General features: G+C 42.1%; 1 long non-coding RNA gene across 11 annotated transcripts in view; it reads left to right on the top strand.

Annotated features, from left to right (window-relative positions):
* Nucleotides 1–18,020, top strand: part of LOC142411793 (uncharacterized) — a 33,736-nt gene that overhangs the window by 1,939 nt on the left and 13,777 nt on the right. For 7 of the 11 annotated variants that reach the window (XR_012776283.1, XR_012776284.1, XR_012776281.1 and 4 more), the window contains exons 2-5: nt 6,014–6,061; nt 12,318–12,566; nt 14,469–14,796; nt 17,564–17,862. This is a non-coding gene — a long non-coding RNA (uncharacterized LOC142411793). The remainder of the gene's footprint in view (nt 1–6,013; nt 6,062–12,317; nt 12,567–14,468; nt 14,797–17,563; nt 17,863–18,020) is intronic. The other 4 variants (XR_012776285.1, XR_012776278.1, XR_012776280.1 and 1 more) reach the window with 4 other exon arrangements.

Raw genomic sequence — 18,020 nt, 5'->3', positions numbered from 1 at the left:
TTTATTTTATTAAAAAAAAAAAATACGGTTAGAAGGAGGCTGAATCTTTCACCCACGAGAAATATCAGCTCGTCAGCCCCCTTCCCCGGGGGGGGAACGGGACCCCAGTACAGTGAGGGCTTGGGAAAATTTGGAATACATTATACCGCCTTTGGCAGGAGAATACTCTCCAACTAATGGATTCCTGCTCCTTTTTGTGTGTGTGTGTATCAGTGTGGGGGGTTTCTGGAAAGAGGGGTGGTGGTCGTGGTGGTGGGGAGCCGAGCTTTTATTTTAAGAAACTGTTAGGGTAAGAAGTGTGTCATACTTGACAAATGGAACAAACGCTCTTCCATTTCTTGCTTGTCCTTGCCTTAAAACAGGAATTAAGTTAACCACAGTGCTGCATGTTAATTGCATGTTTACTGGGCTAATGAAAATTACAAAAGGGTTTTGCCACCTCGATCGGTGATGAAAAAGTATGAAGGCGATTGTCACTGCAGCCTTCGGGGAGGGCCGGGGCGGGAGGGGGGGGCCGGGCACCAACAATATTGATCAGAAGAAGGATAAATCTTTTAACTGCTCGTTAATACCATAAATATGGTCTACACAAGTTTCCACTCTTGTTAAGTCTAATCAGTACATGGAAGATGGAGACATAGCCCACTTGAATGAATTTTTATTATTGCCAGAGGGGTACTTGCATCTGTGGACTCTCCCCCCTCCTCACTTTGCCCCCCCCCCCCAGCTCCAAAATCCCCCCTTGCAGAGGAGGATCGTGAAGGTGCGCAGAAAGCACAGAAGACAAATTCAAGCTTTTCATCCTTTCTCCCCTTTCCCAAACCCTCCTTTTCTGTAAAGCTGAACGGGTCGTGGTGGGGAAAACCTAAAGGGGGGGAGCCCCCTTGCCCCCCCCGCCCCGTTTATTCTTGAGATCCGTGGATGAAAGGATGACCTGGTAACTCGGTTTGATGATAACCATTTTCATGCTTGAAAACAAACTGCCAAATTAAACCTAAATGGAAAGAGCAGTGGAAAAGGTAGTGGGAGCAGGGCATTTCGAGATCCCCCCCCTGCCCCCCGAAAGGGATTGTTGGGCAAAAGGAGGAGGGAAAGGCAATTAAGTAGACTAAAGATGATTTAAATCCCAACCAAAAATAATTCCAGGGAGAAGTTTCCCCCCTCCGGTGTTGCACAGCCCTGGATTTGAAAACTTTGGCCCAACTTGTGGCGATAGCTACAACTTTGCTCCGCAGGGGTCAGAGGTGAGGGCTATTTTAACCCTAAAAGCCTGCGAGTGACCAAGGTTGAGGCTGGGCTCGCAGCACTAATAGCCATAATTACCTCCTCCCCTTCCAGGGACATTCCTCGCAGCAGCAGTGTTAGACGCCGAATTGAAGAAAATCCTGGAGTTGAACATATCTTGGGGGGTAAATAACAGCAATATGAAGGAATTTCAGAGCTCTCCCTTTTGCTTGGGGGGATTGAAGCCTTTTTTTTTTTCCCTTTTTTTTTTTTCCTCCTTTTTTTCCCCCTTGCCAGCATTCCCAAGGCGCTGGGTCTTTGTCTTAGAAGGAATGGAGTGTCTGAATGGTGTGAAAGGGACAGAGAGGGTCGCTTCAAATCGATTTTACTTGTCCTCTCTGTCTTTTCGGATCAACGCCCTTCAATGGACACATAGGTGCTCTTTCAACCAAAAACTTGTGCAACATTTTCTGCCTGTATTGGTGCTAAATACAATAAATGCTGGGCAGATTTTTTTTCTTTCTTTCCAAAGCAGAAAGCACCCTAATTAAATTGTTTTATATGGACAGTCAAGACAGACCAATTAAGTATGCATTAGTATAAAGATATATTCGAGAGATAAGCGCTCTATAGGAGCCCTGTCTAGGCAAGGTGTGTAAAGTGTCCTCCCGAAGAGAGGCTGTAAGCAGGGTTTCATATGGATTTTTCCCCTCCATTGCCTCCTATACTCGAGTAACGGACTGAATAAGTTAGCGAAAAGCCATTAGTGAAAGTGGTTTCTAAGCAAAGTTAACAGGTGGATGTAGCTGGTTTCAGATTTGAATAACAGTCGCACATCTCTCACACGCAGCCATATATTTACGCAGCACGTATGCATGCAACGTACATTTACAGCGATAAATGCCTTCGACCTATAGCTCGTGTGCGAATGCACACACACGGGAATAAAATAAATAGCTGGGGACTTCTGTAGGCTACAGCACATGATGTGAGTAAGCACACACACGCACACATGGCAGATATAACTGTGTATCTATTGTGTATAGGCACCCAGCCCTGCATCCCAGGCAGACACGCACACAAGGCGTAGCTGTCTCGCCTGGGTGTGCTGCACAGACATCTCACCGGGCACACGGCGTGCAGTCCTGGGGTAATTACAAGGGGAAATATTTCCTATTCGAGGCATGGGCTTTCCCAGGAGTGAAATAACAGATCAGGATAAAACATACACACACACACACACGAACTTCTCTTTCTGTCCATTTTATCACCCTGGGAAAGCTCTCGTGTATGGTTAACCACAGGAACTGGGCTTTAAGCTCTTCTCAATTTCCACTATTTTTTTTTTCACTGCAGATTTTCCATGTCGTTCAAAAAAAAAAAAAAATCAACAACCCTTACACAGACAAACAAACAAAAAAAAGCAATCAGCCCCCAGCCCTGCCTTAGCCTGAACCTGGGGCAGGCAGAGCTGCGGGATGCGATGAGGAGGAGGAGGGAGGTGGGCTGGAAGTTGCTGGGGCACCCTCGGTCCCTGGGCACTTCGTTACCCACCCGCCGAGGCAGAGCTGTGGGAGCGAGTCCAGTGCCCGGAGATGCTGCAGAGTGGGACCGGGGAATCGCCCCTTTATCGTGACATTGCAGCGCAGAGACGGGACGGGTCTTTGCTGGAGGGGCCGGGGAAGAGGGGACAGAGGGGTACGGGGATGCGAAGCGACCGTGCGACGGCTGCCCGGTCTGATATTCATTTTCTAGCAGCGCTTTGGATGTGTTAGCCCATCAGAGAGAGATGGGAGACGGGGAAGAATGAGCCTTTCCTTGCTTAGGTGCTTTAATGTCACGGTAAACAGGTTAGAGACAGACGTTTTTAAAGCCTCAATTTCTCTTCGCCGGTTACCTTCGAGGATAAATCATAACAGACTGTATGGGGGGCAAAGAATTCATCTAAAGGAGATCTCAGCAAGTCACTACCCGGACAATAGTCCACCTCCTGTTGGGTTGCGTATTGATCAGGAGAGGAGCTGAAGATGTCGCCACACTAAATATTTACTGATCACACACAAATAGCCGGGACTTGAACGATTTTCTCCTGTGAGGAGAGCAGAGAGAGAAGGGTAAATCATTTTATTAGTGTGTATAAAGCAAAGAGCACACTCTGGCTTGGAGTGTTTTAAGATGTGTCTTCAGCTGGATGAAAAGAGTTAGGGAAATCGATATGGAGTGATTAGACGAGCCAGTCGTGTCAAAGAGAGAGGCTGTGAATTTCATGGATTTGGTTATACCGGGAGGGGGAAAATATATCGAGAGATTAAAGGGAGGAACCCATTGTAGCAGAGCCAATGAAAAAATAATATCTAATCAGACCCGGCAAAGGTAGGGACGGGATAAGACCCGCATTGCTAAAGAATCACATCAGCTGGAGAGGGATCAGGGACACACATGAAAGAGGCAAACGGGGGGAGAGCAGGCGAGCAGGAGCCTAGAAACGCTACAGAGCAAATCCAGGAGAGGCAGAGAAAAGTCGCCTCTGTAGAGCAACGCTGAGACACCACGAAAATGGGGACAAAAGACCCAGGAGCGAGGGGAAGGCGAGGGCTGGGGTGAACGGGCGCCTGCCTTGGAGGTGAAGTCGAGGGGTCTCCAGCCCCGCCTGTCCTCCAGGCAGGGAGGTCTCTAGCAGCAGAAGCGAGGGCACATCCAGCTCAGATGCGAGGGGTTTAAATCCTTCTCCTACAAGTTTGTTCTCCCCTCTCCTTCCCCCCACCCCCCGCCCCCCAAGCAAATGTGGTGAGTAAAATGGATTTTAGCGTTTAACCACCTCGTTTTATCCACGTAATGACAAGGCTCGTAATATGTAATCTACAGATTACTGCCATTCGAGGGTGACCACAAGTGGCATTAAGGAAAAAAAAAAAAAAAAAATCAGCATTTCTGCAAATGACAACATGGCTAAAACCAGCCCCTGCTTTCAGTACCGAAGTTGGGGAGTTGCTGCTGCAGGGTTGTACCGGTCGCAGGGAGCAATTCGGCCGTGGCTCAGGTACAGCCCTGGGGTGTCTCGGCGGATTACAGAAAACTTTGCTGGAGACCAGCAAATGTCTCGGTGCCAAGGGGCAGAAAGCTGGGAGCAGGGCAGGGCTCTGCCAAGCCACGTTAAAATACCTTCTTTAGGGATGCTCGGGATTTTTTTTTTTTTTTTTTCTCCTTTCTGTGGCTGGAATCACTGATGTTTGGGCCGTGCTCAAACGCGCCCTTCTCTCTGTGTATTTTTCTTTAGCAGAAAAATAGGATGCGACTGCAGAGAACTAAGTCAAAGCAGGGAGAGAAAGTTCGAGCTGCACTTTGAATGATGCTGATTTGCTGGGAGGGAGGAAAGACAACTAAAGCTAGGAACCGAGGAGTAAAACTGATGTGAAAACAGCTTTTCACTTCTCCTCCAAGTGCTAATTTTGCTACTGTAAACAAACACTGAAGTTAGAAACAGCTGCAAATAGCCTGCCAGGCACTCGGGGCTCAGGGACCGGGGGGGGGGGGGGGGGGGGGGGGGGAATGACTTTTGTTCGTCTCTCGGGCTGAATTTCACCCAAACTTTGCTTTCACCCGAAATCAGTGGCTGATGCTGGTTTTAGTGGTGGAGAAGCGGGGGAGAAAAAAAAAATATATAGGCATATTAAGCGCATTTCATGTGAGCCTATAGAGTGCAGGCAGCTCGGCTGGATCACTAATGCAACAGGAAACCTCGGGATAGACTCAGCCTAATTAACAGTTTTCCATAGCTGAAGCGATTTTTAAGAATCCCAGTGGATTAGCCCAATATGTTCAGGTGTGAGGCTACGAGGGCCTATAACTCCTTTCACTATAATCTTATAACCTCCTTACCTAATTCCTTAGATTGCAGATAGGAAGAGTCTGACCCTGGAGGTCGTAAAGAGCTTGGTTTCATTAACCCTTCCCTCCCCAGCGCTGCTCCAAGGTTAACTGCGCTCGGCTGGGTTTGGAGGAGGGAGGGAGGGCAGAAGAAAGGCATTTGCAAGAGGGGTCGATCCGACGGGGGGGCAAGGCTTGAAATGATTTCTGCTGCCTTCATCCCTCTCCCTTGATCCACAGGAAAAATGGAAAGGGAATTTTTCTCTTTCCCATGCACCGGGAGGTGCCCAAATGTACGGATATTCGTGAGACAATTCATTCCCTTTACACCGTTTCAGAGGTTTGGCTTTTTTTTTTTAAATAATTTTTTTTTTTCCCAAACGTGGAGGAAATGAAACATTCTAGAAACGTCAGATATTGCAAAAAGCAAAGCAATCTCCATCTTTAAGACCAGCAGCAATCTCTTGAGCTTCTTGTCCATAGGAGAGCTGTAATCTTTAAAGAAAAAAAAAAAATCTAGAAAAGCTTCTCAGACTGTATTTGCCTGGTAACACACCTGGTTTATATTTTAATAGGTAGTTACATTGTATTGATTCAGGGTACATCATTGATGTTGAAAGTTAATAACTCTCAAATTATATCTATCTGCCTACATACATAATTGCATACACAGTATAACACTGTAAGAATTTGCATTTTGCAGCACATTCTTTGTTCTTAAATCTTTTAACACATTGAATTGTTCCTTTGAAGAAAATGCTATTGAACCACATGTTTAAGGAAAAGATGCTTCTAAACTATATGTTTAAGCAATGAAATTGTTGAGTGAAATACAGGTTTCTTTGTATTTCATACAAACCTTGCCATATGCCAATCTTAACCTATACATCTGAACTGCTTTTTTTTTTTTTTTTCCTCCCAGACAGAAGGCAGAAATATGTGAACTGCTGAGAGAGGTGGGTACTTTTTGGTAAGTATGTTTAGATATGATCTTCAGATACACTTATTGTACTTTCAAATTCTTTGGATACTAATTGAGCTAGCAAACAATATCCCAGCTGAATGTCTCAGCTCCTTCCCTATTTAACAAGCTCTTAATATAGAATTATATTGTAGCCATCCTTCTACTAAACAATATAGTTGAGGAGTCAGCAAAAAATAAAAAAAATGTTAAAACCAAATTATAATTGCTGCCTTATATCTGACTCCTCTTCCTTTCCGCAGTCCTAATGAACTCTTTAAAGTTTTTTTTTTATTTCTGAGTGACAGATCAAAAATAATTAGCAGAATCAGAAGCAGCTGGAAAGCTTGAAATAATGTGTCTAAATATTTCATATTGCTACTTCTAATACTAGCCCACCAGTCGTAAAAAGGAACTATTCCTTATTTATTCTGCGGTGGTTTATAAATACAGAAAGATAGATCCCTTTTTTCCCAGGGCCTGCATCAGAGATGACATAAATAGGGATTGAACTATCGGGGGAAAAAAAGTGAAAAAATAAAATAAAACCAAAACCCTGGACAGGAATAGAGACAGACAGTGAGACATATAACTGCATCTGAACAACGTTACGTACCACATTAGGGGATGGTAAAAAAAAATAAATAGATTGCATATTTATAACCTCATAATTAAAATACATTCTTATCTCTCTCCTCTGAAAGGTTGCAGCTTCCTTGGAAATATTTTGAGTGCATATTTTAAACTCCGTGTCCCGAATTGAATTAAGATGAGCTGTTTTACCCAAGAGTAAAATACTTGTTTGCAATTTAAGGTTTAAGTTTCAAGTGCCTATCAATCGTCATATCATTTTCTTTACATTTTACCTCCTTACGTTTGGAGACTTCATTCAAAATGCTGTTAATTTATAGCAGATTCTAATTCCTGTTTGTAAGAAATTAGTCAATATCATCCAAAAGAATCCCCTGTGTTTGGCTGAGGTAAATCAGATGAGAATTTTTCACATTCAAAGGGTTAAAGCTAAACTGAAAACTTTAAAGCAAAGGGATACCAGCGAACAGTGAAAAATGGCACGTCTGCTCTCTCTTGACAAGCTTGCATTATATCACATGTAAGGAAGCACAAATTTTTGAATCTAAGACCAGTTTTAGTTTTTAATAGGAAATAATTACATGGAACTTTATTTCCAGAGAGAATATCCCTTCGAGCTACAGTGTTTTGCTTTGATCTAAGTATTAACTGGTAATAAAATAGCCATATTTTGGATCCTAAGCATATTGATGCTTAAAGGAATGTTATGCTTTCAATCAAATTCTAACTTTAGATTATCCGAAGGTATTCATCCTTCTTTTGTCAAAAACCAATTTGCTCTTTTACTCCTGCAGCTACTCACATGTGTTTTAGTAAACTTTGTTATTTTATAGTAGAATTTGCACTATTGAGGTGGAACGCTTTTAGATGGAGAGAGATCTTGTTCCAGCCTGGCAATTTGGGCTGTTTCTCACACAGCATCCCAGTCCGGCCCTTCCTTACACTTGTTGTACGCCACCACCATCACTCATCTCTGAGGGCGACTACCGCGAACGTCTTCGCAGCGGTATTTTGTTTTAAAGCTTCAGATTTATTTCTTTATTTATTTATTTTAACCTGGAGAATCAATCATTTGGACCCATCCTGAACAATTAACCTCCCCTTTATATTACAGCCCCAAGAGCAGTACTTCATAAAGACATGAAAAGGACATCCCAGACACCAGGACCCGAGCCCAGGCTTGTCACAGAGTATAAAAGGAGAGAGAAGGGGAGTTTTTATCTCTTTGCCCCACCAACTCTTAATAGTTCTACGTTTCAGTGTGACAATAAAACAGTTTTGATAACACAGCTCATGGGTTTCTCTGCCACATAAAGTTTTCTTAATAATAAAAAAGAAGAAACTTTATCCCTGCTAAATTAAAATAGGGCAGATGTTGGATATGGTTCATATTAGCCAGCCTTTCACCCCTTTGCCCCTGGCACTAAAGTTCTGACTTTTTCTTTCTACTATGTCTGTTTCTAACTGAAAGGTATTATTCCTGCCCTAGCTCTCTTCTTCTATTTATTTTTTCAGCATCTAAAATTAAACCTATTCATTTGGTGATATATATTCTATTTCAGATTGCTAAACCTGGCCAGAGAGGGGAAACGTTTTCCAAAAAGTGATGCACCACTGACTTTAAAAGAAAACACGAGGCAGGGAAAGCTGTTCTTAAAAGGTTTATTTCTAGAGAGTTTTGTAGCTCTGTTGACATTATAGGGATAATGACTGTATTGCAATGGGCTTTCAAGGCCCAAGAGGTTTATGTTTTCTTCTGACCATAAGTATAATAAAATTTTAAAGGTGCGCAAAGGCTCATCACTTTAGATATTTAAAACTAGATTGAAAAAACCCTTGGGAAACAAACGTTATAGTGGACAGGCCTGCTGAGAGAGCAGGGGTTAGGAAAAAAAAAAATACCCCAAAGCCAACACCCCCCCCCCCCCCCCCCCCCCCGATTTTTCATGCTAGCTGTATGAATATCCTGGCTGTTAAACTCCCTAGGATAGTACAGCTCTTTTCTCCAGGGCTGTGAAGATAGAATTTATTGTCCATTTGGAACGATCAAGTTTAGGCTAATAAAAGGCCCTCTGTAAGCAGAAATGCCCAAGTTGACGTTTGGCGGAGTTTTCAATGGTAGAGTTTATATAGGATGGGGGCTCTGCACTATTTGAAATTACTCATATCTCAGCAGCTGAAGATGATTTGACATACAGAAGTACACGTTAGTAGGCAACGGCTGAAGGTTAATCAGCGTTGCTTTCTGAACTGGATGGTTGAAAGCAGGAAAAAGTGAAAGCTGCTCTCTCTAGCCCTTTCCTTTGCTAAGGCGCTGCTAACTTTTATGATTTTTTTTTTTCTCTTCCTCTTTTACTATCTGTCTTTGTGCCTGAGGGCCAGTGAAAGAACACTGCAGATTCTAGATTGCTTTCAGAGTTTCCCTTTGCTGATGATGGATTACCATGTCAATTTAAACGGCATAGGATTAATTTGTTTCAATGATTTCTCTTTAGGCTGAATGCCAGTCTTTTTTTCTATCTCTCTCCTTGCTCTTCAGAATAATAATAGTAATAATAATAATAGTAATAGTAATAATAATAATAATAATAATAATATCCTTAAAAACCCCAAACACTTTTGATATCCCACATTAAAAAGACAATAATAGAAATAGACAAGTTAGGTGTAATGTTGCAACACAGTTATATGTTTGAGTGCTTTTATCTCATTCTAAGGGGCTGAAGCATACAGTCAGTCACGTTAAAATGAAATTGGATCCAACGTTTATTCAATAAATACTTGTCTTGTAGGTAATCCAGAGCAGAGTGCTTTTGACACATAAGGACTTAATTTGTCTTGGATAACAAGTTATTAATATGGCACATTTAAACTTGCCACCTACAATAAGGTCATTTAGATCTATAATAAGACTCGCAAGAGAACTTCATAAAGCCAGAAACAAAGTTTGAAACTGCCTCCGAGTTGTGGAGCAGTCGCATGGCTCATGGTTTGCTCTTTTCAGGAAGAAAGTTCAGAGCAGGAGGAGCTACCCAAGCCCAAACGGTGTGCATCTGCTCTTCTTTGAAAGGCAAATGTAAATGGAGTGAGGAGGAAAGAAAAGAACCCAAACACACATTTTTGAATGAGTAAGCTTTAAAGCTGTGCTGCGTCTGCTAGCAAACTCATCGCAGCTTTGAAAGTGAAAAAACAACATTTGGTTCCGAGTGGAAATTCGCCCGCATTTGCACCCTACCTCTTCCATGTGCTGTGCAATTTACTCGCTTTTAATAAGCGAGGAAGTTGGAACATAATCCACCCATAAATGTTATTGCTGTAATTTGACTGTGCTGTGTTTGTTCATGCATTAGCCGTATATGTAAAGCGAAGTGGGGATGTATGGTGGTGATCCCCGTACAGCCTGAACAAACAGAGGTGTTTTGGTACGTACTGGAGTTCAAACCCCAAATGCTCTGCAATTGTTTTAAAATTTGGGAAGTTGGAGGTGGGGTGTTTAGTTTCAGACCTGTCCTAGCTGAACAATGCCTGCAAGAGGTGCATCAGGAGGGGAATATCGTGGGCGTGCAACACAGGACGTGTTTTGCGGCTGCGATTCAGTCTCCACACTGTACGTGTAAGCTTTATTATCCTGCTTTTATGTATTAAGCTCTTGGTTGCTCTTGCCCTGGCAGATTCTGTCTCTTTAAGTAACTAAATCTCATTTTTAAGCTCTTCCTGGGAAAAGGATGTTACACATGAGTAGAAAAATGCAGGCAAGAAAGGCTAATTGAATGAAAAGAGAGAATTAGGTTAAAAATAAAGTACAATCTAGTATCACATTTTCACTAGTGTAACCTGAAATGAAGGTGTCTCCGAGTCCCCAGTGATGCCAGAGTGTTTAGATGTTGGGCACAGATGGAGACACCTATTGAAATGTGTCTGAAGAAGATTAATAGGACTTGTCAGTGTTGGGAAAGCACTGCTTTGCTGTAAATTTCTACTAGCACAAGATGAATTACCGATGAATGCTCAGTTATCAACCCCATCACTATCATTGGACACTAAATCAAATTGAGCAGTTATCTACAATCAGAAAATTTCTTTTAAAAATAGGCATACACCTTTAGGCTTAAACTCTTTAATAAGACAATATCCTCTATGGTATGTGTGTGTTCATGAAGGGATATGATTTAAAGTTTCTATACAAAAAGCTTCTGTTCGGAAACGAACTCCAAGTTTAGTGTGAAATCAGGGTTGTCAAACAATAGAAGATATTCAGAAAAGACTGGTTATACAATATAATGTTCTGCTGGGGGCCTGATCCAAAACGGATTTGCATGCATGCCATTAGATTTTGGATCTGTCCCTATTTGTGAGAGTTTTTTTCCATCACTCCTCTCCCCTTATTTTTGGTGATGATAAAAACTTCTCTCTACCTTAAAGACTGAGCATCCAAATCATACATTAATGCAAAATAGATGTCGAGACTCAGGATATATGTATAATAATAATACCACCGCCCCAACATATTTAGGAAATTACAGCTTAATATAATGAATTATGTGATGAAGGAATCAGTGAATAATATTTTGACTGAAAATATTTCCTTCTTTCCATTATAAAAGGGGATACTGTCACAAGCAAAACTACCACAAGCATTTACCAGTATATTAGATGTGTTGAGCATGTGATGCTGATGATGACAACGATATTAAATAAGCATTATATATTTTTACTTTCTAGGATTTCTTTCCCTCTCACCCAGGCATCGCACTACTTTATCCAAGGAGATTTATTGTGGCATGTTTTCCGAAGTCAGTTTTTCCCTTTTATTATAGACAAGGGCAGTCATTTATGTTTAGGGAGGGAGACAGGTACAGTGCCTTTATCTGATCTGTGTCCCCAGCCACGGCCACCTTCTTAATCGACGGCAAATTCCCACTCGGGAGGATCAGGCCCTATCTGGGCTACTTCTCAGCTAAGGAATGTATCCTTCCCTTCAACTCCATATATCTTACCTGTGATGTATGCTACTTTTTGAGGAGGGAATAATATGCTATTTACCACAAAGCACAGCTTCAAAGCCTTTGTGTGTTTCTCATCTCCAGCCAAAGCTTATTATTTACCACTTTAAAAATTTAGCAGGGTAAGGGATAGTAGCAGTTATTGTCTTCATTTTTACATCCTAATTTTCACCCAGCAAATGCCCTGCATTGGGGCCAGATTCTCACTCAGATGGAAGTTATTAACTTCAGGCAGAATGGAGCCGATTTCAGCCAGCCACAGCCCGTGCCCTTCTAACACAGTCGCTTTACAGCATCCCCTTGTTTATTTTTTTCTTTGGAGGGCATGATTCTTTAAACATGTTTGTTTTACACAGAGCAGCAGTTGATTCCTAACTTTTGTTTCCCCGCAAACATGTAAAGAGAATATTAATAGGGAATATTAATAGAGCTGAGTGCAGCACGATGCTAGTTAGATTGTAGTAGCTGAGAAATATGAACTAGTGAACATAATCCATAAACTCCATTTGGTTACTATAATACTCCAATCTGTATTTATTACAACCCCACTCTGATGCTTATACAACTGCAATTGCTAGATTTATACACTCTAATGGTTTCACAATAGGAAAAACCTGTGTTCTTTATCTTTCTTTTCCTGTCCAAAATAACCCCTTCTACATATACTTCAGGCTTCTCCGGACCTTGTCTGGGTTTAATCACAGGCTGTGGGACAAAATGTGCATTATTAAGAAATATAAATATTTTCAGAAGCAATCAAAGGGTTGAAAGATTGATTCGGCATGTAGATTGGATTTAATTCGAAGCAGCTTTGTTCTAATGAGGACTACTGGGATACAAAGACGGCAGCCGCTTATGGCCACCAGTTGGGAACTTCGGCTCGCTGCAGCAACCTGTCAAGAATTTCAAGAAACTGCCAGGTATTAGAGAGCAAAGTGATGGGGAAGCTGGTGGTCTATTGTTTTCAGTCTCCTTCAGAGGCTGGATTAGGATTTCATAGTCCTTGTTTTACCGAAACGACAATTAAGGTTAATTTCTTGCCGTCCACGGGGCCAAATCCTGCAGTGCCTCACTTGGGGGAAAACCCTATGGACTTTATGGGGGGCTTTGCCTAAGGGAAAGGTGGCAAAGCTTGGCTGAGCCCCAAGTCCAGCAAATTCAAGAGCTCTGTAGCAATTCGTACTGCTTCCAGACCTGGTGTGGTTGCTTTCGTGGTGACTTTTTCTGTTAGATTTTGCTACCTGCACTCCTAGATGTGACGGGACCTTTTTGCATAGGGGGGTATTTTTCCCTATGGAGAAATACAGCTCCACGTTGGCTTGGAAGCTCTTGTGTCTTCATCGGGTGACCCAGCAGAACTGCCGGACCTGTCCTGCTTCCCAGGGAAAAGCCTGCAACGTCCAACAAAACATCCTTGAGATGATGCTGAACAAAACGGGACACTTGATAGCTTTCCCCTTAGACTTAAAAAACCCAACGGTAAAATCTCTGTGTGCACCGTGGGGGGGGTGTGTGTCACGTCACAGGTACTTGGGGAGCACAAGACCCTGGCAGCTTTCCTAAATGTCGAGCGTACAGTCAGAATCACAGTATATACAGCATCAAACACCGACTAGTTTCTCTCTCCCCTTAGCCCCCCCTTGCCTACTTTTGTCCATAAAAGCAATAGAAAGAGAGAAAGCTTGAATTTTCTGAACTGTTTCACCCATCCACAGCTGGAATTCCAAAGTGAAATGAAAATGCCTTTAAAATCAACCCTACATGGGAGCCTGAGAGAACAAGTTTTCCTTTGTTGTAGGGTATAGTATTATTTGCTGTAGGTTTTTGATATACATTCTAAATTAGGCCTGCAAAGGAATGCTTCATCTTTAATTCATCACTCTCAGCTGAAAGAGATTAGCAATGTCTAGCACGCACCCTTCGTATGGTGCTGACCTCATCAAGTATGGCCTGAAATTAATTAGCCTCATTCATTCCAAATGGAAAAGGATAATGGAGCTGCATTTTAGAGATGACCATCACAAATTGTATGCAGCATATTTAAAATCCCTCCCCCCTCGCTCCCCTCCCCATTTAAAAAACTATGTAGATTAAAATTCTTTCCAGAACTTGCAATATGTCAGAGTTATCGAGGCATTAGGAGCAGAAACCACTCAGTTTTTATTTGTGGAACTGGGAGCCACGTTTTGTGTGTGTGGCTGTAAAAGCAGCAAGCCTGTCTTAATGGAAGAACACCTGGAATTAATTTGATATTTCCAGGTGCTCTGGCAAACTGGGGCATCAAGCACTTGATGTTTAAACATTCTTCCACTGGCTTGCTTAAATCAATATGAAAGTGGTGTCCCTTTGTCATTCATACATGCAAAGTGCTAGCACAAACTCCAGCTTGGCTTCAGAGTCCTACATCACTCATAATCTAATTAGAAATCAGAGCAGAGCTGAAGCAGCATTCTTTGTGGATTCTTGGGCAGCAAATAGGGATACTTGTCTTTTGTTTCCCTCCTCGATTGCATCGTTCACAAGCTTTCACACCACATCTCTAAAGGTGGTTAGGTGCCTCAAGATGTTGACAGGCATGAAGGACAAGATTATTTAGGTATTTAGGTGCCTACCCCGGGTGATTTCAAATGGAATTAAGCAACTGGATGTTACGGGGGGGGGGGGGTGGGTGGTGTAGAAAAAAAGAAAAAAACAAGCTTTCAGTGCGTATGAAAAGCTCTAATTTGTTGTCCTAAACTCTAGCAATGTGGGCGATGTTTTTCCAGGGTAAAATTGCCTGCAGGGTAAATTTACTGAAGTCTGCTAATTTTTACCGAGGTGAGCGGGTGCGCAGTTTTGGGCAGGGCAGCGCAGCCCAGCCTGGCGGCTCAGCCAGCTGCTCCCCGGCCAGGCACAGTGGTGCTGTGTGCTCCGGTTGCTTCCCAAGACACAGGGAAAGTAATGAAGAGTGTGGGATTTCCCACAGGAATTTGGAAGATGATCACGTCTAAGACAATGGTGAGGATCGGGCCAAAATCCAGATCCAGGCTGGGTTCCTCCATCTGAGTAGTTCTATCTTGACCTACGACTGCCGATGGATCACAGTGACACGGACCTTTCTCTCTCTTTACTCCCCGGCATCAGATCACCAAGAGGGCCTGAGAAAATACTGTGAGTAAGAGACGTGTTTTTCCTCACACCAAATAATTCATTGTGAGACTTCAGCTTTTGAAATGACAAGGTCAAAATGGCCTGTATCTGCAATGCCAGGGCTTGGGGAACGTTCCTGCAGTTCGTATGCTCAAGGGTGGATACATAGGGAAAATATTTTGTGATATGTGCTGTAATCACCTGATACCCAGGAAAATTGGGAATTAATTATTTCTCTTTAACACAAACAAATATTTGTCTTCCAAAGACTCCATTCATTAAGACTGCCATTAAATCCAGGATTGAACCCATTGTTATTAATCCTAAATGAATTCAAGTTTGTCTGCCATGAACAAAGCTGCTCGCCATCTGATAATCCAAATTTACTCAGGAAAAAAGAATGAGTAAATGTTAGAAGCAGCAGGTGAAATCATACCACAGTTATTAAGCCTTCTTTCAGGGGAAGCACAGGATAGATTAAATTGTTATGTTAGGCCATGTTGTGAGTCCACGTCAATTTTGTCTGAGATCTTATCTTAGCGCAGAACTGTTTCCTCCTAAATTGAACTAAATGCTGAAGACATGAGAAGCATATTGACCCAAAGATTCAAAACTTTGGACTCAGCAGCCTTCTGATCTTTTGTCCACAGAGTATCGAGTTGTAAAGCTGTGGAATATTAAATAATCATGATTATCTTCAACTTGCCTCAGTTCATTTGTCATGCTGAAACACTGGCGCGGATTTTCCTTACTGTTTTTTCAGAACAAGACATTGATTCTGCCTGAAAGCTGGTTTCATTTGCCACTGATCTTACAGCCTGTGGTTTTATACTAATATTAAGTCTCACACACTAACCACGGTCTGCAATTCTGTCTCTGGTGCTCTTAATCTCTCTTTGCAAACACCATTGTCCAATAAAGCAACAAACAAAAATCTTACAATCAAAACAACCGAACTATGCTGGTACTTCGATCAGCTGTTATCATGCAGAAGCAGTTCTTAAGATTCAGAAATGCAGTGTAATTCACGTGGGATAAGAAATCAAATTTAAAAATGAGCTGAACAGACATTTTTAGGAGTAAGTAAGTTTCTAAATAAACCAGCTTTCTAATTCCACCTTTTCTATACTAGTACTGTGAATCAATATAGTCTGCACTTGGAGAAACCAGATGAGTTTGAATTGTCATAATTAAATATCATCCTATTTCTTGCAGCACAGCCAAACAAGGAGTTTTACTCCTGACACAAGAGTTTTCTCAAGTAGGGACAACTTACTAACTTATTATAGCAACGATTTAAGCTCCAAGTGATTCAATCATTTTTTAGAAAACAAATCTCTACCAAAATGCATAGCGCAATTCATCCCTGGTGTCAGAGCACTGGAGAGATGGAGTTATAGAAGAGATAATATTGTTTAGATGCTTTTTAAATACAAAGATGATACATTAAATAATGTGATCTACTCAGCCGGACTTCTAATTATCTACATGCAAACTGTGTGTTCATTCATCACTTCATTCACCTCAGCTATAATGTTGGTTAGTGGTAGACATTAACACTAAGCCATAAGTTTGAATGGGAAGGAAAACAAGGAGAGTGCGAAGCTATATATTAGCTTAGACGAGCAGGATGTCATTGCCAGCCTGAATTTGTTGATGACACCAGGCATTAAGCAAGTAAATCTTTAGCCACTGAAGCAACAGTTCACTTACTTTCAGTAATGACATCCAGGAGGCAATGCCGTGGATTTACAACAGCGGGTACCTATGTACTAATAATGGCCAGTTAGCCCCAACCACAAAATAATGATTCAAAATGGAGGTTCACCTTTCCCCTGAAAAAAATATTTTTTTAAATTTTAGTCTCATTTCAAACGTTCAAGAGTCTGGGTTTGAATTTTGGTTTTTTTTGGTGGTGGGAAGGATTTTTGTCTGCGAGGTATCAAGCTCACAGAATCATTTGGGCAATTTCCATTCTCACCTAGCAAAGACTATGGAGATGTTCAACGGCACAAGAAGGCACCCAGCTCCCAGTCTGGGGGTTTGTGTGTGAGGTCAGGCTTTTCTGTGGGCTGTGGTTTGTTTCCCTTTGTACCAGATATCAGTGATCTATAGTGGTTTCTCCCAAATCACTGGACACTGCAGATCCACATGCACACGATGAGCTCATGTGCTGAAAACAGAAGTGTGTTGAGCAGCCACCATAGTTCTTTGTCCCAGCTAAATTATTTGGCTCCCCTTCTGCAGGATTTTCTTTCCATACGTCCCAATTCTACCACCCTTTTCACCTAATAACAACATAAATGAGTACTCTATAGGTGTAATTATGATAACAGTTCTTTTACTGCAAATACTAGAAGCCTGTAACCTGTAATTCACTTTTTCTGATACTCTTCTATTCTAACACTAGACATGTTATTTTAAAATGTCTAGGACCTGAAAGCTAAATTTATATGGTGATATATAATAGCAACGGAAACTAAGCCTCCTCCTTAGCTCAGGCTTTAGAGCTATGTTGCATCTCTTTGCCAATTGGTGCCTTGTTCACCTATAAATATCATACCCACCACTCCCATAATGGTTCCAATACCAGTGTTAAACAGGAGGAAGCAAGATAGGTCTCCGTCTGTTGCGTTTTCATAGATTCTTGCCTTAAATTAAAGACATACTAGCATGTAATGTCTTCTCTTGCATTATTCCATGGAAAATTCGGGGGCAACAAGGGCATCTGCTTCTCCACAGTGAATCTGCCATATTTCTTGTAACACCAGATACCCTTCTTTTCTAGGGATGAACCATCACAAGACCATGATTGGAAAGTGTGGGGACTAAGCACACAGAGAGACAGTTGATGCAGCTGGTTCCCTGACTGTCACTGGGCAGTGGTTCAGCTCTCAGTCATGGCACGAGCTACCAGAGGCTGCAGAAACATCGCATGGACTGTTCCTGTCCTGGCTCCTCTTCATAGTGCTTTCAGCTGTAAGAGGTCCTGAGAACCAAGCCAACGTGAGTGCATGACCAGGCATTTGCTCCTCTCATGGTCTATACCTGAAGCACAGCGCAAAGTTTCATCCTTTGCTTCTGCAGGTAGGAGCTCAATCTAATTTACAAATTCAGTGTTAGTGATGAGCAAGACAATAACGCTAAAATGACCCGTGCGAACCTTTGTCCTCTTCTAGAACTGACATTGTTTCATCATTTTCTCTCTGTTTTCTGGATGAAGCAGCCAGCACGAGGAGGGCATG

Source organism: Mycteria americana, chromosome 6 (genome assembly GCF_035582795.1).
Source record: "Mycteria americana isolate JAX WOST 10 ecotype Jacksonville Zoo and Gardens chromosome 6, USCA_MyAme_1.0, whole genome shotgun sequence".
NCBI classification, from domain to species: Eukaryota; Metazoa; Chordata; class Aves; order Ciconiiformes; family Ciconiidae; genus Mycteria; species Mycteria americana.
This window is presented reverse-complemented; position numbering and strand designations above follow the sequence as displayed.